This window comes from Leuresthes tenuis, unplaced genomic scaffold (assembly GCF_036924035.1).
Source record: "Leuresthes tenuis unplaced genomic scaffold, fLeuTen1.0.hap1 SCAF_3, whole genome shotgun sequence".
Lineage (NCBI taxonomy): Eukaryota > Metazoa > Chordata > Actinopteri > Atheriniformes > Atherinopsidae > Leuresthes > Leuresthes tenuis.
In genome coordinates this window covers 33,109,613-33,132,232 of record NW_027325357.1, presented here as the reverse complement: position 1 = coordinate 33,132,232, position 22,620 = coordinate 33,109,613, and positions in this window count along the sequence as shown.

Genomic DNA, 22,620 nt, shown 5'->3' with positions numbered 1-22,620 from the left:
TCTTTCATGTTTTCTAGCAATTATTGATGGACATTTAGACCTTCTTGCAGCTGAACACCTCCGCTCCTGCTTTTGATCATACCTTGTCAGGCATTCGCACCATGTCTTACCCGCTTTTTACAAACTTTAATCGAACATTTACACCTTTTTGCAGCCGAACACCACCTCTCTCGCTTTTGATGATGTATGGTCCGGCATTCTTTCCTTTTCTAACACATTTTTCAGCAATTATGGTCGGACATTCACACCTACTCAGAGCCGAACACCTCCGCTCCCGCATTTGATGGTGTATAGTCGGGCATTCTCACCCTTTCGCATCAGCTTTTTGCAAATTATGATCTGACATTCAAACCTGCTTTTGATAATGTATGGTTGGACATTCGCACCTTTTTTTACCCATTTTTCAGGAATTATGGGTGGACATTCACACCTTCTTGCAGCTGAACACCTCCTCTCCTTCTTATGATCATGTGCGGATGATATTCGAAAATTTTCTTTCATGTTTTAAAGCAATTATTGATGGACATTCAGACCTTCTTGCAGCTGAACCACTCTGCTCCCGCTTTTGATGGTGTATAGTCGGGCTTTCGAGCCTTTCCTTCCCGGTTTTTACAAATTATGGTTGGACATTCAGACCTTCTTGCAGCCGAACACCTCCGCTCCCTCTTTTGATCATACATTGTCGGGCATTCGAACCTTTTCTTACCAGCTTTTTACAAACCATGGTTGAACTTTCACACCTTCTTGTAGCCGAACAACTCCACTCCCGCTATTGATTGTGTACAGTCAGGTATTTTAACCTTTTCTTACCCGCTTTTTACCAACTATGGTCGGACATTCACACCGTCTTACAGCGGAACACCTCCGCTCCCGCTTTTGATGATGTATGGACCGGCATTCTTTCCTTTTCTAACACATTTTTCAGCAATTATGGTCGGACATTCACACCTACTTGCAGCCGAACACCACCTCTCCCGCTTTTGATGATGTATGGACCGGCATTCTTACCTTTTCTAACACATTTTTCAGCAATTATGGTCGGAGATTCACACTTACTCACAGCCGAACAACTCCGCTCCCGCATTTGATGGTGTATAGTCGGGCATTCTCACCCTTTCTCATCAGCTTTTTGCAAGTTATGATCTGACATTCACACCTGCTTTTGATAATGTATGGTTGGGCATTCGCACCTTTTCTTACCCATTTTTCAGTAATTATGGGTGGACATTCACACCTTCTTGCAGCTGAACACCTCCTCTCCCGCTATTGATTGTGTACAGTCGTGTATTTTAACCTTTTCTTACCCGCTTTTTACCAAATATGGTCGGACATTCACACCGTCTTACAGCGGAACACCTCTGCTCCCGCTTTTGATGGTGTATAGTCAGGCATTTGAACCTTTTCTTACCCGCTTTTTACAAACTATGGTCGGACATTCAAACCTTCTTGTAGCCGAAAACCTCCGCTCCCTCTTTTGATTATACATTGTTGGGCATTCGCACCTTATTTACAAACTATAGTCAGACATTCACACCTTGCAGCTGAGCCACCTCAGCTCCCTGTTTTGATAGTGTATGTTCGGGCATTCGAACCTATTCTTACCCCCTTTTTACAAACTATGCTCGGAGATTCACACCTACTCACAACCGAACAACTCCGCTCCGGCATTTGATGATGTCTTGTCCGGCATTCTAGTCTCTTCTAACACATTTTTCAGCAATTATGGTTGGACATTCACACCTACTCACAGCCGAACACTTCCGCTCCCGCATTTGATGGTGTATAGCCGGGCATTCTCACCCTTTCTCATCAGCTTTTTGCAAATTATGATCTGACATTCACACCTACTTGCAGTCGAACAGCTCTGCTCCCGCTTTTGATTATGTTTGGTTGGATATTCGAACCTTTTCTTAACTGCTTTTTACAAACTTTGGTCGGACGTTCACACCTTCTTGCAGCCGAACACATCCACTTCCACTTTTGATGGTATATATTCGGGCATTCGAACCTTTTCTTACCCGCTTTTTACAAACCGTGGTCGGACTTTCACACCTTCTTGTAGCCAAACAACTCCGCTCCTGCTATTGATTGTGTACAGTCGGGTATTTTAACCTTTTCTTACCCGCTTTTTACCAACTATGGTCGGACATTTACACCTTCTTACAGCGGAACACCTCCGCTCCCTCTTTTGATGGTCTATGTTCGGGCATTCGAACCTTTTCTTACCCGCTTTTTACAAACTATGGTCGGACATTCAAACCTTCTTGTAGCCAAACACATCCACTCCTGCTTTTGATGATGTATGGTTGGGCATTTTCACCTTTTCTTACCCATTTTTCAGTAATTATGGGTGGACATTCACACCTTCTTGCAGCTGAACAACTCCTCTCCCGCTTATGATCATGTGCGGTTTGATATTCGAAAATTTTCTTTCATGTTTTAAAGCAATTATTGATGGACATTCAAATCTTCTTGTAGCCGAACACATCCACTCCTGCTTTTGATGATGTATGGTTTGGCATTCGCACCCTTTTTTTTACCCATTTTTCAGGAATTTTGGGTGGACATTCAGACCTTCTTGCAGCCGAAAACCTCCGCTCCCTCTTTTGATCATACATTGTCGGGCATTCGCACCTTATCTTACCCGCTTTTTACAAACTATAGTCAGACATTCACACCTTGCAGCTGAACCACCTCCGCTCCCTGTTTTGATCATGTATGGTCTGGCAATACTACCTTTTCTTACCCGTTTGTGAGTAATTAATCCCAAAATATTGAGCATAAAATACGTCTTTATGCTGATGATGTATTACTTTTCCTTCAGAACTCACAGACGTCTCTCAGTCACACGATCACACTCATAAATAAATTCTCAGCACTTTCTGACTACTCTATCAACTGGTCTAAGACCACAGTTCTGCCCATTAACTGTAGGGTCCATAATATACCTGCGATCACTTTATAGTCAGGAAATATTAGATATTTAGGCATAAACATTTCCTCCAGGCTCTCAGAGCTAACAAAGCTAAATTATGTGCAATTATTAAAGACAGTAGAGGACGATCTCTCGTTGGAAGTCCTTACCTATATCACTTATGGGGAGAGTTACATCCATTAAAATGATGATACTACCAAAAGTTAACTATTTGTTCTCAATGATCCCCATAAAACCATCTGCTACTTGGTTTAAGTCACTAGATTCATGCATCTCCAAATTTCTGTGGAAAAACAAACCACCACGTATTAGTTTAAAAACCCTACAGAAGACCAAGGACAGTGGTGGATTAGATTTACCTAATTTTCAGCACTATTCCTTAGACAATAGGTTACAATATATATCAAAATGGTTTAAACCTTGTTGTTGTCACAGTTCCCAGAGACGTTTGTGAGTGAGGATAGCTGTATAAGGTGATATCCTGTATAACCGGCTTGCTCATTTCTGTGCTTGAACAGCAGCTTTATAAGGAGATATCTCTGAGAAAGACATGTGGTGAAACTAGGACCGCACACACAACGGTCTTCTGAAAGTAACGCCTTATACAGGCACACACACGCACACACATAGAGGAAGAGACAAGATATTGACGCACACACATCTCATAAGGAGGAGACTGAATACAAGTGTATATAACATCACACCCCTAGACAAAGACAGAGCTTTTCCGTACTTTGTGCTGTTCGCATGTATTGTACTGAACTGTTCTCCGCACTTTGCAAACTGCGCAAATAAAACTGTGTTGATTTTTATATCGTCGCATCTGTCTTCCTCCTTCACTGCATCAACGGACTCGGAAAGAGGTACAGGTTGACCTCAACACGTTGTAATCGTTGAGGATTCTATATTCACCCCCTCATTAGAGGCACGTAATGCAGATTGATGACACTGAATCTTCTTCTCTGTTCATTGCTGGCATCATTCCCAGCATCGTAAGTGTTCGTGGCATTGTTAGCCTCTTCTTCTGGATCTTGATATCGAGAATCCTTTTGTATTTCTGGTTTGTCAGTACTCTCTCTTCGTTCACCGGAGTCTTTGTCTTTTTGTCCTTGAGTTTGGTGATTTTTTCTTCTTTTGATGCCTTGACACAATGTGACAGGTGATACCACGTGGGAGATCCTGTAACTTGGACTGCTGTCCCTGTGCTGCGAAATGGCTGTGCTGCTCAAATGGTCTCTCCTTCATCATGGTTACATGCTGCCATTCCGACATCTCGCCATTCCGACATGGGTCTCCAATTGTCGGAATGGCGACACTTAATTTTTTATCAAACGTCCCACCATTCCGACACTTTTTTCCTCCTATGGTCGGAATGGCGGTATGTTTTTTGTTTTTTTTAACATACCACCATTCCGACAGTTCCTTTTAATAGCCTATTTTTTACCCAAAACATTTTGCACTAATGATATGCCGGCGCAAATACGCCCTAAAGTTTGGCGCACAAGCTTTGCACATGCAGAGGCCACAGCCTCGCAAACAAACTTTAATAATCTATTATCAAAATCCCCTGAATTTCAAATATAAAAATACAGATATTAATGTAACTCTGGCGAGACTGAAACTGATTAAGCAGAAATACAGTGTCAGTGAGCTGTCACAGCAGCCAGCTGGAGCGGAGCTCTCCACAGAGCCCATGCGTCTTTTGCACGCTGTCATCATATGCAAAAGTAATAATTGCAATTACAGATATCACGGCTACTGCACAGGACACAGTTGCGAGCACTCTGCCTTGCCTTGCCAATAGGAGAAGAGAGAAATGACAGCATAGAACGTATAAAACACAACAAAATTCAGTAAAAACGTTTATTCATGTTATTCACGTGATTTATGAGTACTCACTCCAATTTTGGGAAGCGCGGATGGGCTTTGCACATTAGGCACAAACACACAGCCGCAACGGTTGTAGCTTTATACAGCCTGTTGATATCTTAAGGACCTAACTGGTCACACCTGGGAGTAAATGTCATGTAGAGATTGTTTTTACATGACATTACAGCTGAACATATAGCTTTCATCCACAAACCAACGTGGGAGAGCTCGAAGACGCATGTGCCAGACGCACATAGGCATGCGTAAAACCAATTTTGACCACTTCATACTGTTTATTTGCTTTCTTTTAGTTAACTTTCGTTTCTTTTGGATTCTTGTGCGTGTTATGGAGCCGTTTTGGTCCATGTTTGTAAGCCTTTTTTTCCTGGATTAAATTTTCGGAAGTTGAAACAAGTGGCATTGGAGTGTGTGATTGAAAACCACCGCGGACTGCTTCTCCTCCTCCTCCTCCAGTTGCCGAGACTTTGTGTTTTTAATAACGCTTGTCTATAAACATGTGTTAAACATATAAATTGCATGAACAGAAAGAAGGGACTCACCTGTTGAGTAACACACATTTCCTTATACGGAAAGCCTTGTCGGAATGGTGGGACATTTGAACGTCAGAATAGCGGGATGTCGCAATGGTGGGATGTCGGAATGGTGGGACGTTTGCATGTCGGAATGGTGGTATGTCGGAATGGTGGTATGTCGGAATGGTGGGATGTCGGAATAGCGGGATGTCGGAATGGCGGGATTTCGGAATGGGTGTTGCCACCCCCTTTATCATATACACAGTTATTTATACATCACCTTCCACCATGAAGCGTTGTCCCTTTTTGTTTCTCTCTTTGTTCTTAAAATGCTGTTATGCATGTCTAAACCAATCCATTAAATTAGATCATTTTGGCAGTAAAGCGATCTACAATGTGCTTGGTCGCAAAGCTGCTCATCTGTGGTAAACAGCTCTTCAGAAAGGCATTCTTAAATTGATTTCACTAATTCTATGTAATAATTTTGTGATTTCCTACTACACTTCTTCTCCCATCTGTCTGAGTATTTAATATTGTCTGGGTCCCGTTAAAACATGTATTTTTCCCATCTAATTCCTTGTTTGCTTTAAAACAAGTATTCCCCATTTTCTATCCCTTCAGTAGCCAACCATTTTGTATGGAGTACACTGGAGCAACTTGACTGATCAGTAAAACACTGCTTTTGTTGTCACCGCAAGGCTTCCCCCGTCGGTTGTTTCACTGAGACACTACTGAGTAACTATAACTCAACACAGTTTATACACATAACATTCCTATACATACTAACAAACAAACAAACAATTATTTATCGCAATTTTCTCATCTCTGTTTGAACGTACACCCAGGTAAATAGTCCTGTAGTCTTCTCATACCGACTATGGACCCATTCATTGTTTAACTTCACTGTTTTGCAAATCCTAATTGAATATTACACATTGACATTGAACTTTACTTGATAAGCAGGTCTTCATTGCATTCAGCAGCCTATATGTGTGCATCTATGTGTAAGCTGTTCTTCTTTGAATTTATCAGCAGCAAGCAATTCTTCATTGCACATGCATATGAAAATAGTAAAACAATTCCAATGCGTTAGCGAAACCTTCTATATCAGGAGTGTCCATCATGATGCTGGGAATAGAACCTCTTTCCTAGAATAGTTCAACCTTCATTACTCAACTGATCATAACTCCGCAATGAGCACATTTCAAAGTATCATTCCTCTACATGTATTCAAAAATCTATGTGTAAATGTTTAATATTTCTTATATTTGTTGATGTCATTCTGTGTGCATGTGGCCTAAACCCGATCTCTGTGTGGCAATTTTAATTTAAACAAGTTGAACTCTGCCTCTGATCATTTAAAAAAGGTGTGTACCAATATCAACCTTTCTCAGGTAATTACTGATCCTACAAAACCAAAGAGATCCTTCAAGGTTGTCCCTGATTGGCTCAATCTTAACAAATCAAAGGTAGAAAATCCGCAGTATCTGAACTTGGTGTTAGTTATCACTGCTCAATAGCCTGTATCAGAATTGCAAAAATGAAAACATTAGGTCTACGCTTGGTATCCAGATCCTGAAACATCTCCATGAGCAGGCTTTTTTTTAACTGATCTGTTGAATAGTTATATGACACTGTTAAAATCCCAGATGAAGATCTAGCACTTGACCATTTTTGTAAATCTTCTAATTCCATAGTTGCTAAACACGCCCCTTTTAAAACGTATAGAACTTAGAACAGGTCTATCCCTGGCTTTCGGCAGAACTGTCTTCTTTACTTTTTTTTCCCCTTGTCCTGTTCAGCATTATGTCAGAAGAATTGTAGTCTGAATACCTTTGATGCCAAACAGATTTGTTTTGCCAAGGGAAGTTTTATAAATGTAAAGCTCCCCTTGATGCCCATTTATTTATTTCTGTTTACAATATATGACATGAACTGAACTGAACCGGACCGGGGGACAAGGAAAGAAGAAGAGGAAAGAAGAGGAAACAGAACAAAAATAGAAACAAAAACCAGACAACCAGCTGCTACACCTGTAAAAAACAAAACAGACAACAATCCATGGCCTATGAGGGGAATCCAGCCTTAGCGCCACCAGGAGCACCTGAAAGCAGACAAGCAGAGAAAAAACAAACACACAAACAAACAAAAACAAGCACAAGAAGCGGCAATCGCATACAACACAGCTGTGGATATAGATGACCTGAGACGACATGATAATACATCAACTGCTTAGTGACCATGCTACTGGACTAATGAATGTGTGTGTGTGTGTGTGAGAACATGCAACACCCATGGCACAGGACCTACATGATAACCGTGCTTAGTTATGAGTGTATAAGCGTACAGGGCCACAATCCACAGCCCCCCCCCCCCCCCCCCCCCAAGCAATCAGAAGCAGGCAGAGAGGGCCACAAGACCCAGGCCACCAGCAGCCCCCACAGAGCACAGAACCCAGGCAGCCCACCGCAGGGGCAACCACGCATCCACCCAGAAGACTGCAGAGGAAGCCCCCGGAAAGAACCCCCATAAGCATAGGGCAGAGGCACTCCAGGAAACAGGGGTAACAGCCCACCGACCCCGCCAGGCCCCAGACCACACATGGGCCGTGCACTGGACCTGGGCCCCAGGAGCCCGAGCGCCCCCAAACCTCCCGGCAGAGGCCCCACCCAATACCCATGAGGGCCAAGCGCCCCAGACAGCCACAAAGTGGGTCAGCGCCTGCCCCAGCGCCCCTGGCCAAGTGCCCTGGGAGTCAAGACGTGCCCACAGGTGGGTGAAGTCGCGAGCAGTGGGGAGAGGCAACGCTGATGCCCCATCGGGAGAAACACAGGCAGGCCAGGCGACAGCAAGTCCCAGATCCAGGCCCAATCATTACCACACACACTTTCACGTCCCATACATCCACATATCCACACATCCTACCTCCCTCGACTCTGCTGGGGTGTAGTGCAGCAGGCACACCAGGAGGCCAGCAACCCCCCAGCCACCACAGACCCCGAACCAGCAGAACAATTAATTAATCCACCTGGCCCCTCCTGCCCCGAGCAGACACCAGGAAGCAGGGGTGTGCGAAGAAGACCCCTCCCCTCACCCTTCTGGCTCTTCAATATTTTCTAATAGTGAGCAATTAAAATTGAGGGGCAGCCAAACTTGTAGAACTGGGAGCGCGGCACTCTGGGAAGCCTACATACCCAAAGAGCCCCGCCCACCAGATGCCACTCAGTGTAACCACCCCCCAAGACCTAATGTGTGTGTGTGAGTGTGTTTGATAAGTAGTAATGTCTAAGGTGTAATTAAAACAGGGGCAGGGAACTGCAGAGTGCAACCAAAGGGGACCACCTACGTGGCCCCATCCACACGCCCCCAAAACCCTTCATGTGTGAGTGTGTGCTGTGTACAGGAGCCAGAAGGGAGAGGGGTATGGGGATATATACCGGGGGAGCTACTCTCCCCCAGAGAGGGCAGCCAGGGACTGGCTGCAATAGGCATCCCCGCTACCTGGGAGCCAACAATGGGCAGGAGGGCCTGATGTCCACCAGGCTCGGGGCCTGCAGCGACCATATTCCGGGAGCTACTGTACCCCCAGAAGGTACCCATCCCGCCCCACCCCACTCAACCCAACCCCACCCAGGAGGACCTCTACAAAAAACAAACAAACAACATCAAAAAACAATCAAACAAACCACCCGGTCACACCAGTCGCAGCAGCCCGGGCCTGAGACCCACCATCACCCAGCAACCCACCACCACCACTATGTGATAAAACTAATCAGAGGGGACCAGAGAGAATGAAATTCAGCCAATTGATGTTTTGAGGAGGCAGACATTGTTTCCATGCTAATATAAGCTAAAAGAAAATTTCTAAACTGGTTAATACACAGATTGTTCTTCGCTTTCCAGTTCATGAGAATAGTTTTCTTTGCGATACATAACACTGTGACAACCATGTGTGCTGAGTTAATTTCCATGTTGATGTTGTCTAAGTCACCCAGTATGCACAGTGTGGGGCATGCAGGGATGCTACACTTTAGCCATGTTGATAGGTCCTCACAGACTTCAAGCCAGAACTTCTGGACAGGCGCAGAAAACCACAAAGCGTGTGCATAATCATCAGGTGTGTTATCTGTGCAATGTGAGCAGATGTTTGAGTGTGTTAGACCCATCCTGAACATCCTTTGTCCTGTATAGTGTGTTCTATGAAGGATTTTGTATTGTATGAGCTGTAAATTAGGATTTCGAGTCTTTATGAAGGTGTTCAAACATATTTGTGGTTAGAAGCTATGACCAGAACTGATGGATAAATCTGCCTCCCATTTTGAGGATGGAAGAGACATTGTGTCATCTATCTTAGACAATAATTTATATATTTTTGATAGTAGTTTTGGGGTACAGATGCTTAGAAATTCTGCTACCCTAGTCGGGGGTTGTAAGTCTGGTTGGTGGAGGATATATCCATCCATCCATCCATCATCTGCCGCTTATCCGGGGGTCGGGTCGCGGGGGCAGCAGCTTGAGCAGAGAAACCCAGACGTCTCTGTCCCCGGCCACTTCCTCCAGCTCTTCCGGGGGGACCCCGAGGCGTTCCCAGGCCAGCCGAGAGACATAGTCTCTCCAACGTGTCCTGGGTCTCCCCCGGGGTCTCCTCCCAGTGGGACGTGCCCGGAACACCTCCCCAGGGAGGCGCCCAGGGGGCATCCTAACCAGATGCCCGAGCCACCTCATCTGACTCCTCTCAATGCGGAGGAGCAGCGGTTCTACTCCGAGCCCCTCCCGGATGACTGAGCTTCTCAACCTATCTCTAAGGGAGAGCCCAGACACCCTGCGGAGGAAACCCATTTCGGCCGCTTGTATTCGCGATCTTGTTCTTTCGGTCACTACCCACAACTCGTGACCATAGGTGAGGATGGGAACGTAGATTGACCAGTAAGTAGAGAGCTTCGCCTTCTGGCTCAGCTCCCTCTTCACAACGACGGGTCGGTGCAGAGCCTGCAACACTGCAGGCGCCGCACCGATCCGCCCGTCAATCTCCCGCTCCATTCGTCCGTCACTCGTGAACAAGACCCCGAGATACTTGAACTCCTCCTCTTGGGGAAGGATCTCATTCCCGACCCGGAGAGAGCATTCCACCCTTTTCCGGCTGAGAACCATAGTCTCGGATTTGGAGGTGCTGATTCTCATCCCAGCCGCTTCACACTCGGCTGCGAATCACTCCAGTGAGAGCTGAAGGTCACGGCCTGACGACGCTAACAGAACCACATCATCTGCAAAAAGCAGAGACCCGATTCTGAGGTCGCCAAATGGGACACCCTCAATGCCCTGGCTCCGCCTAGAAATTCTGTCCATAAAAGTTAGGAACAGAATCGGTGACAAAGGGCAGCCCTGACGGAGTCCAACTCTCACCGGAAACGTATCCGACTTACTGCCGGCAATGCGGACCAAACTCTGGCACCGGTCATACAGAGACCGAACGGCCCCTATCAAGGGGTCCGGCACTCCATATTCCCGGAGCACCCCCCACAGGACTCCACGAGGGACACGGTCGAACGCTTTCTCCAAGTCCACAAAACACATGTAGACTGGTTGGGCGAACTCCCATGCACCCTCCAGGATCCTGCCGAGGGTATAGAGCTGGTCCACTGTTCCACGGCCAGGACGAAAGCCACACTGCATCTCCTGAATCCGAGGCTCGATTATCCGACGGATCCTCCTCTCCAATACCCCCGAATAGACCTTACCAGGGAGGCTGAGGAGTGTGATACCCCTATAGTTGGAACACACCCTCCGGTCCCCCTTTTTAAAGAGGGGGACCACCACCCCAATCTGCCAGTCCAGAGGCACTGTCCCCGATGTCCACGCGATACTGCAGAGGCGTGTCAGCCAAGACAGCCCTACAACATCCAGAGCCTTGAGAAACTCAGGACGGACCTCATCCACCCCCGGGGCCTTGCCACCGAGGAGCTTTTTAACCACCTCGGCAACCTCAGCCCCAGAAATGGGAGGCCCCGTCTCCGAGCTCTCCGACTCTGCCTCTTCCGAGCACGTGTTGGTAGGATTGAGGAGTTCTACGAAGTACTCCCCCCACCGACTCACAACATCCCTAGTTGAGGTCAGCAAAGCCCCGTCCCCACTGTAAACAGTGTTGACTGTGAGCCGCTTCCCCCCCCCTGAGACGCCGGATGGTGGACCAGAATCTTTTCGAGGCCGTCCGGAAATCGTTCTCCATGGTCTCACCGAACTCCTCCCATGCCCGAGTTTTTGCCTCAGCAACCGCCGAAGCCGTGGCCCGTCTGGCCCGTCGGTACCTATTAGCTTCTTCCAGGGTCCCACTGGCCAAAAGGGCCCGATAGGACTCCTTCTTCAGCTTGACGGCTTCCCTCACCACTGGTGGCCACCAGCAGGTTCGAGGGTTGCCGCCACGACAGGCACCGACCACCTTACGGCCACAACTCCGACCAGCTGCCTCGGCAATGGAGTCACGGAACATGGCCCATTCGGACTCAATGTCCCCCACCTCAAATATGGTTGAAGCTCTGCCGGAGGTGGGAGTTAAAGCTCCTTCTGACGGGGGATTCTGACAAACGCTCCCAGCAGACCCTCACAATACGTTTGGGCCTGCCAGGTCTGATCGGCATCCTCCCCCACCAGCGGAGCCAACTCACCACCAGGTGGTGATCAGTTGACAGCTCCGCCCCTCTCTTCACCCGAGTGTCCAGGACATACGGCCGCAAGTCCGATGATACAACCACAAAGTCGATCATCGAACTGCGGCCAAGGGTGTCCTGGTGCCAAGTGCACATATGGACACCCTTATGCCTGAACATGGTGTTCGTTATGGACAGTCTATGACTGGCACAGAAGTCCAACAACATAACACCACTCTGATTCAGATCGGGGGGGCCGTTCCTCCCAATCACACCCCTCCAGGTCTCACTGTCATTGCCTACGTGAGCATTGAAGTCCCCCAGCAGAATGAGGGAGTCTCCGGTAGGAGCATTCTCCAGTGCCTCCCCCAGAGACTCCAAAAAGGGTAGGTACTCTGAAGTGCTGTTTGGCGCATAGGCACAAACAACAGTCAGGACTCGTCCCCCCACCCAAAGGCGGAGGGAGGCTACCCTCTCGTTCACTGGGGTAAACCCCAATGTACTGGCACACAGCCGGGGGGCAATAAGTATGCCCACACCTGCTCTGCGCCTCTCACCACGGGCAACTCCAGAGTGGAAGAGAGTCCAACCCCTCTCAAGAGTACTGGTTCCAGATCCCAAGCCGTGCGTCGAGGTGAGTCCGACTATATCTAACGGTCTGATGAAGTTTCAACAATAAACAACAAACTTTGTATTATGAGAAAGAACCAGACTCATTCTTTAGGAATCCGAAAATAAGCTCTATTTTACGAGTTATGCACGGATTTAGATTCTCCTATAAAACGAATTCCTTAACTCAAACCAAGTTAAGACTGCTTTGTCCTTCATATTTATTCATGTCTAATCAAGTTTCAATGATAAACAACGTTGTACTTTGTAGAATGAGAAAGAACTTCTTCAGCAATAAGCATCTCTCGACAAATGACGAAATACAGATTTTGCTATAAAATTAATTGCTATTAGCCTGACTTAAAACTGTTTGTCTTCCTTATTTATCCACTTCAAATCAAGTTTCAACAATTAAAAAAATTTTGTAGTTTGAGAAAGAACAACTTAATCTTGAGCAATCAGTATAAAAAGAGGGTAAGCAAAGGTGCGAATGTCAAACCATACATGATCAAAACAGGGAGCGGAGGTGTTTGGCTGAGACAAGGTGTGAATGTCCACCCATAATTAATGAAAAGCGGGCAACAAGTAGGTTCGAATGCCCAACCATACATCATCAAAAGCAGGAGTGGATATGTTCGGCTACAAGAAGGTTTGAACGTCTGACCATAGTTTGTAAAAAGCGGGTAAGAAAAGGTTCGAATGCCCGAACATACACCATCAAAGGAGGGAGCGGAGGTGTTCCGCTGTAAGAAGGTGTGAATTTCCGACCATAGTTGGTAAAAAACGGGTAAGAAAAGGTTAAAATACCCGACTGTACACAATCAGTAGCGGGTGCGAAGTTGTTCGGCTACTAAAAGGTGTGAAAGTCCGACCATGGTTTGTAAAAAGCGGGTAAGAAAAGGTGCGAATGCCCGAAAATGTATGATCAAAAGAGGGAGCGGAGGTGTTCGGCTGCAAGAAGGTGTGAATGTACACCCATAATTACTGAAAAATGGGTAAGAAAAGGTGCGAATGCCCAACTATACATAATCAAAAGCAGGAGTGGATGTGTTCGGCTCCAAGAAGGGTTGAATGTCTGACCATAGTTTGTAAAAAGCAGGTAAGAAAAGGTTTGACTGCCCGAACATACACCATCAAAAGAGGGAGCGGAGGTGTTCCGCTGTAAGAAGGTGTGAATGTCCGACCATAGTTGGTAAAAAGTGGGTAAGAAAAGGTTAAAATACCCGACTGTACACAATCAATAGCGGGAGCGGAGTTGTTCGGCTACTAAAAGATGTGAAAGTCCAACTATGGTTTGTAAAAAGCGGGTAAGAAAAGGTGCTAATGCCCGACAATGTATGATCAAAAGAGGGAGCGGAGGTGTTCGGCTGCAAGAAGGTCTGAATGTCCAACCATAATTTGTAAAAACCGGGAAGGAAAGGCTCGAAAGCCCGACTATACACCATCAAAAGCGGGAGCAGAGTGGTTCAGCTGCAAGAAGGTCTGAATGTCCATCAATAATTGCTTTAAAACATGAAAGAAAATTTTCGAATATCATCCGCACATGATCATAAGAAGGAGAGGAGGTGTTCAGCTGCAAGAAGGTGTGAATGTCCACCCATAATTCCTGAAAAATGGGTAAAAAAAGGTGCGAATGCCCAACCATACATTATCAAAAGCAGGTGTGAATGTCAGATCATAATTTGCAAAAAGCTGATGAGAAAGGGTGAGAATGCCCGACTATACACCATCAAATGCGGGAGCGGAGGTGTTCGGCTCTGAGTAAGTGTGAATGTCCGACCATAATTGCTGAAAAATGTGTTAGAAAAGGAAAGAATGCCGGACCATACATCATCAAAAGCGAGAGAGGTGGTGTTCGGCTGCAAAAAGGTGTAAATGTTCGACTAAAGTTTGTAAAAAGCGGGTAAGACATGGTGCGAATGCCTGACAAGGTATGATCAAAAGCAGGAGCGGAGGTGTTCAGCTGCAAGAAGGTCTAAATGTCCATCAATAATTGCTAGAAAACATGAAAGAAAATTTTCGAAAATCAAACCGCACATGATCATAAGTGGGAGAGGAGGTGTTCAGCTGCAAGAAGGTGTGAATGTCCACCCATTATTCCTGACAAATGGGTAAAAAAAAGGTGCGAATGCCCAACCATACATCATCAAAAGCAGGAGTGGATGTGTTCGGCTACAAGAAGGTGTGAACGTCCAACCAAAGTTTGTAAAAAGCAGTTAAGAAAAGGTTTGAATATCCAACCAAACATAATCAAAAGCGGGAGCATAGCTTTTCGACTGCAAGTAGGTGTGAATGTCAGATCATAATTTGCAAAAAGCTGATGAGAAAGGGTGAGAATGTCCGACTGCACACCATCAAATGCGGGAGCGGAGTTGTTCGGCTGTGAGTAGGTGTGAATCTCCGACCGTAATTTCTGAAAAATGTGTTAGAAAAGGTAAGAATGCCGGTCCATACATCATCAAAAGCGAGAGAGGTGGTGTTCGGCTGCAAGTAGGTGTGAATGTCCAGCCATAATTACTCACAAACGGGTAAGAAAAGGTAGTATTGCCAGACCATACATGATCAAAACAGGGACCGGAGGTGGTTCAGCTGCAAGAAGGTGTGAATGTCCGACTAAAGTTCAAATATATTAACAAAAGCGGGAGGAGAGGTCTTCGGATGAGAGTGGTTGAGAATTTCCAACCATAATCTATAAAATTCGGTGAAAAAAAGGTGTGATAGAACACTAAAAGGTGGAGCGGAAGTGTTCGGCTGCAAGAAGGTGTGAATGTCCGACTATATTTGGTGAAAAGCAGGTGAAGCAAGGTCTAAATGCCCAACCTTACATTATCAAAAGCGAGATCAGAGGTGTTTGGCTGCAAGAAGGCCATAGTTTGCCAAAAGCGGGTAAGCTGCGAATGACCAACTAAATATCAACAAAAGTGGGGGCGGAGGTCTTCGGATGCAACTGGGTGTGAACATCCCACCATACAAGTATGGTGGAGAGGAAGCTGTGAACAGCCGACCATAGTTTGCAAAAAGCGGGTGAGACAAGGTGCGAATGTCCAACCATACATGATCAAAACAGGGAGCGGAGGTGTTTGGCTGTGACAAGGTGTGAATGTCCACCCAAAATTAATGAAAAGCGGGCAAAAAGTAGGTTTGAATGCCCAAGCATACATCATCAAAAGAAGGAGTGGATGTGTTCGGCTACAAGAAGGTTTGAATGTCCGAGCATAGTTTGTAAAAAGCGGGTAAGAAAAGGTTCGAATGCCCAAACATACACCATCAAAAGAGGGAGCGGAGGTGTTCCGCTGTAAGAAGGTGTGAATGTCCGACCATAGTTGGTAAAAAGTGGGTAAGAAAAGGTTAAAATACCCGACTGTACACAATCAATAGGGGGAGCGGAGTTGTTCGGCTACAAGAAGGTGTGAAAGTCCAACCATGGTTTGTAAAAAGCTGGTAAGAAAAACGTTCGAATGCCCGAATATATACCATCAAAAGCGGAAGCGGAGGTGTTCGGCTGCAAGAAGGTGTGAACGTCCGACCAAAGTTGGCAAAAAGCAGTAAAGAAAAGGTTCGAATATCCAAACATAATTAAAAGCGAGAGAGATTGTGTCCAGCTGCAAGTAGGTGTGAATATCCAGCCATAATTACTCACAAACGGGTAAGAAAATGTAGTATTGCCAGACCATACATGATCAAAACAGGGAGCGGAGGTGGTTTAGCTGCAAAAAGGGGTGAATGTCCAACTAAAGTTCAAATATATTAACAAAAGCGGGAGGAGAGGTCTTCGGATTAGAGTGGTTGAAATTTCCAACCATAATCTATAAAATGCGGTGAAAAAAAAAGATGTGAAGGAATGAATTTTATAGCAAAATCCGAAATCATGCATAACTCCGCAAAAGGAACGTATTGCTCAACCAAAGGGATGCTTCTTTCTCATTCAGGGTAATATGAGGAACTTTATGCTTGATACATTTTAGACATGGATAACTATGAAGGACAAAGCAATTTTAACTTGGTTTGAGTAAAGCAATTCATTTTATAGGAAAATCCGAAATCGTGCAGGACTCATGATGTCACACCTGGTTCGTAACTCACCTGTGTTCCATCTTCCCTTGATTGCCCCGTTAGTTTAAATACCTGGTCTTCTCCGCCTTTCTTTGCTCGTGTGTTAATGTATTTGTTATGCCTTTTTTGGTTCACGACCTGGATCCTGACCCTTGATGTATTTGTGGATTATTTTCAGTTCTTGGATTACCTTGGTTTTTTGTTCCGGTTCTGCAGGCCGACTTCCCTGCTCACCAGGCCAGGTTTTTCCTCAGTGTGAGATTTTCTGTTAACTAATAAACTTTTGTTTGAACTAAGAGTTCTTGTCCTCCTGACTCTGTGACCGCACCGGGGCCCGCACTTCATTACGATGTGACAGAACACACGAGCCAAATGGACCCCGCGGATCCAGAGTCGATTTACCAGGCGCTGACAGCCCAGGGCTCTTTATTGGGACAGCATGCCCAGGACCTCAAGGACATTATGGAGGCGTTGGGGTCCTTGACTTCTAGCGTCGCCTCCCTCTCTCAGAGACTGGAACTGTGCGCTGCTTATCCGCCACCTGTCGCGGTTCTGCCATCAACGCCCCCTCTTCCTGAGCCCCATCTCCCGACGCCGGAGCGTTATGGCGGGGACGTGGGAGCCTGTGGACGTTTCCTCCTCCAGTGCGCTCTGGTGTTTGAGTTGCAGCCTCGGATGTACCAGGAGGACCGCGCCAAGGTGGCGTATATCACCAGCCTCCTCTCCGGACGGGCTGCACAGTGGGCGCTGGCTACGTGGGAGGGCAACCCCCAGCTCTGCTCCTCCTACCGGCGGTTCGTGGCGGAGATGAGAGGGGTCTTCGACCATCCTGTTCGTGGTAAAGAGGCGGGCAACCGACTGCTCTCACTGCGCCAAGGCTCCAGGTCAGTAGCCGACCACGCGATTGAGTTCTCCTGATCTTTCTGGGGTTCCTCCTTCTTATCATAACTTGGCTGAGGTATTTAGCAAACATCAAGCTCTCTCTCTCCCTCCACACCGTCCCTATGACTGCCACATAGACTTACTGCCTGGGTCTCCTCTCCCCTCCAGCCGCCTTTACAACCTCTCCCGTCCCGAGAGAGAGACCATGGAGAGGTACATACAGGAGTCATTGGCAGCAGGTATCATTCGCCCCTCTTCCTCCCCTGTAGGTGCTGGGTTTTTTTTTGTGTCTAAGAAAGACAAGACCTTGCGCCCCTGCATTGACTATCGTGGTCTGAACGCTATCACTGTCAAAAATAAATATCCCCTGCCACTATTGGATTCAGCTTTTCACTCCCTTCATCAAGCCACTGTCTTCTCCAAACTAGATCTTCGGAATGCATACCATCTTGTCCGTATTCGTGAGGGGGATGAGTGGAAAACGGCGTTCAACACACCTCTTGGCCATTTTGAGTACTTGGTCATGCCTTTTGGGTTAACTAATGCACCGGCAGTTTTTCAATCCTTAGTTAATGATGTACTCCGTGACATGCTCAACCGTTTTGTTTTTGTTTATCTGGACGACATTTTAGTTTTTTCTAGCACACTGGAGGAACATAGCAAGCACGTCAGATTAGTTCTCCAAAGATTGCTTGAGAACAGATTATTTGTCAAGGCTGAGAAATGCGAGTTTCATGTCCAGTCAGTCTCCTTTTTGGGCTTTTTCATTGAAAGAGGTCAGATTCGCTCTGATCCAGCCAAGGTAAGGGCGGTGGTTGAGTGGCCAGCACCTGAGAACCGCAAGCAACTTCAGCGTTTCCTTGGTTTTGCTAATTTTTACCGGCGCTTTATTAGGAATTTTAGTAAGGTGGCTGCACCACTCACCCAACTTACCTCCACCTCCAGCCCTTTTACCTGGACCTCTGAAGCTGCCCGGGCATTCTTAAAACTTAAAGCGCTGTTTTCTTCTGCGCCTGTTCTCATCCACCCTGATGCCTCTAAGCAGTTCGTAGTGGAGGTGGATGCCTCTGACAGTGGTGTGGGAGCCGTGCTTTCGCAGGTCTCACAACAGAAGTTGCATCCGTGTGCTTATTTTTCTCGCCGGCTGTCTCCGGCTGAGCGCAACTATGACGTGGGTAACCGGGAGCTTTTAGCAGTTGTTCTGGCATTAGAGGAGTGGAGACACTGGCTGGAGGGAGCAGAAATTCCATTTGTGGTTTGGACGGACCATAAGAACTTGGCCTACCTTCAGCAAGCCAAACGTCTCAATTCTCGACAGGCCAGATGGGCACTTTTTTTAGGCAGATTTAATTTTACACTCTCTTATAGACCTGGTTCCCGTAATTTAAAGCCTGATGCCCTTTCCCGTCAGACAGAGAGACAACCATTGACTGATCCTTCTGAGCCTGTGCTCCCTCCAAGCTGTTTTGTGGGAGCGGTCCATTGGGAGGTTGAGCAGCAGGTTAAGAGGGCCCTTTCCCGTTGTCCCCGTCCAGAGATCGGACCACCTAACTCTTTGTTCGTTCCCGAGAACGTTAGGTCTCAGGTGCTGCAGTGGGGGCACTCCTCCAGATTGGCCTGCCATCCTGGGGCTGCACGCACACTTGAGCTCATTCGACAGCGGTTCTGGTGGCCCACGCTGGTCCGTGACACCAATCAGTTTGTGGCAGCGTGCTCTGTCTGTGCCCGAGGGAAGGCCTCGCACCAACGGCCCGCTGGCTTGCTGAACCCTCTCCCCATTCCCTCAAGGCCGTGGTCTCACATCGCGGTGGATTTTGTCTCTGGTCTGCCTCCTTCTGCAGGTAACTCTGTCATCCTTACTATTGTCGATCGTTTTTCTAAGGCTGTGCATTTTGTACCACTGTCGAAGCTCCCTTCTGCTCTGGAGACTGCTGAGCTCTTGGTTCATCATGTTTTTCATCTCCATGGTATCCCCATGGACATCGTTTCTGATCGGGGACCCCAGTTTGCTTCCCAGGTTTGGCGAGCGTTCTGTGGCGCATTGGGGGCGAGGGTTAGTCTATCGTCTGGGTACCATCCTCAGTCGAACGGCCAGACAGAACGGGCCAACCAGGACCTGGAGGCCGCTTTAAGATGTGTGTGTGCACGTAACCCATCCTCCTGGAGTGTTCAGCTACCGTGGGTGGAGTACGCTCATAACAGTCTCTCCACATCTGCTACTGGTATGTCGCCATTCATGGTTATGTATGGTTTTCAACCCCCTTTGTTCCCTTCCCAGGAGGTTGATGTGTCCGTCCCTTCTGTTCAGGAACACTTGCGACGTGTTCGCAGAGTGTGGCTGGAGGCTCGCGCTGCGTTAGTTAGGTCCGCTGCCCGGAACCGACTGTTGGCGGACCGTCGGCGTTCGCCCGCTCCTACTTATCAGCCTGGGCAGATGGTGTGGTTATCCACCAGGGACCTGCCTTTGCAGGTAGATTCCCGTAAGCTGGCCCCTCGTTTCATTGGTCCTTTTCCAGTGGTCAGAATCATTAACCCCTCGGCTGTGCGCCTTAAGCTCCCAGACTCCCTTAAGGTACACCCCACGTTTCATGTGTCCCTCTTAAAGCCAGTCACCTCTTGTGCACTTGGTCCTCCAGCTGAACCTCCTCCTCCCCCCCTGGTCGTGGATGGCCATCCTGCTTTCTCAGTTGATCGGATTCTGAATGTCAGACGTCGTGGCAGGGGTTTCCAGTATTTGGTTGACTGGGAGGGTTATGGGCCGGAGGAGCGTTCTTGGGTTCCACGTCGGTTTATTCTGGACCATGCCCTCATCACCGACTTCTACAGAACCCACCCTAACAAGCCTGGTGGGCCGCCTAAAGGCGGTCGTCGGAGGGGGGGTACTGTCACACCTGGTTCGTAACTCACCTGTGTTCCATCTTCCCTTGATTGCCCCGTTAGTTTAAATACCTGGTCTTCTCCGCCTTTCTTTGCTCGTGTGTTAATGTATTTGTTATGCCTGTTTGGTTCACGACCTGGATCCTGACCCTTGATGTATTTGTGGATTATCAGTTCTTGGATTACCTTGGTTTTTTGTTCCGGTTCTGCAGGCCGACTTCCCTGCTCACCAGGCCAGGTTTTTCCTCAGTGTGAGATTTTCTGTTAACTAATAAACTGTTGTTTGAACTAAGAGTTCTTGTCCTCCTGACTCTGTGACCGCACCGGGGCCCGCACTTCATTACGGTGTGACACATGAAAGTAAGCTTATTCTCGGATTCCTGATCCTCCAGTGTTGCTCTTTCCTATACTACTAAATACAGCCTTGTTCTTTGTTGAAATCGATATAGACATTGATAAATATGAAGGACAAAGCAGTTTCCACTTTGTTTGAGTGAAGGAATTCATTTTATACATAAAATCCCAAATCATGCAGAACGTATGAAAAGAAGCTTATTCTCGGAATCCTGATCCTTCAGCGTTGCTTTTTCTTCTACTGCAAAATACAATGTTGTTCTTTGTTGAAGTCGATCTAGACATTGATAAATATGAAGGACAAAGCAGTTTTAACTTGGTTTGAGTGAAGGAATTCATTTTATACATAAAATCCCAAATCATGCAGAACGTATGAAAATAAGCTTATTCTCGGATTACTGATCCTTCAGTGTTTCTCTTTCTTCTACTGCAAAATCCAGTGTTGTTCTTTGTTGAAGTCAATCTAGACATTGATAAATATGAAGGACAAAGCAGTTTTAACATAGTTTGAGTGAAGGCATTCATTTATAGTAAAATCAATAATCGTGCAGAACTCATGAAAATAAGCTTATTCTCGGATTCCTAAAACTTTTGATTTGCTCTTTCTTTACTACAAAGTACAATGTTGTTCTTTGTTGAAGTGGATCTAGACATTGATAAATATGAAGGACAAAGCAGTTTTCACTTGGTTTGAGTGAAGGATTTGCAGCTGAAAACCTCCCGCTCCCGCTTTTGATTGTGTATAGTCGGGCTTTCGAGCCTTTTCTTACCCGGTTTTTAGAAATTATGGTTGGACATTCAGACCTTGCAGCCGAAGACCTCCACTCCCTCTTTTGATCATACATTGTCGGGCATTCGCACCTTGTCTTACCCGCTTTTTACAAACTATAGTCAGACATTCACACCTTGCAGCTGAACCACCTCAGCTCCTTGTTTTGATCATGTATGGTCTGGCAATACTACCTTTTCTTACCCGTTTGTGAGTAATTATGGCTGGACATTCACACCTACTTGCAGTCGAACAGCTCTGCTCCCGCTTTTGATGACCGTTAGATATAGTCGGACTCACCTCGACGCACGGCTTGGGATCTGGAACCAGTACTCTTGAGAGGGGTTGGACTCTCTTCCACTCTGGAGTTGCCCGTGGTGAGAGGCGCAGAGCAGGTGTGGGCATACTTATTGCCCCCCGGCTGTGTGCCAGTACATTGGGGTTTACCCCAGTGAACGAGAGGGTAGCCTCCCTCCGCCTTTGGGTGGGGGGACGAGTCCTGACTGTTGTTTGTGCCTATGCGCCAAACAGCACTTCAGAGTACCTACCCTTTTTGGAGTCTCTGGGGGAGGCACTGGAGAATGCTCCTACCGGAGACTCCCTCATTCTGCTGGGGGACTTCAATGCTCACGTGGGCAATGAGAGTGAGACCTGGAGGGGTGTGATTGGGAGGAACGGCCCCCCCGATCTGAATCAGAGTGGTGTTATGTTGTTGGACTTCTGTGCCAGTCATAGACTGTCCATAACGAACACCATGTTCAGGCATAAGGGTGTCCATATGTGCACTTGGCACCAGGACACCCTTGGCCGCAGTTCAATGATCGACTTTGTGGTTGTATCATCGGACTTGCGGCCGTATGTCCTGGACACTCGGGTGAAGAGAGGGGCGGAGCTGTCAACTGATCACCACCTGGTGGTGAGTTGGCTCCGCTGGTGGGGGAGGATGCCGATCAGACCTGGCAGGCCCAAACGTATTGTGAGGGTCTGCTGGGAGCGTTTGTCAGAATCCCCCGTCAGAAGGAGCTTTAACTCCCACCTCCGGCAGAGCTTCAACCATATTTGAGGTGGGGGACATTGAGTCCGAATGGGCCATGT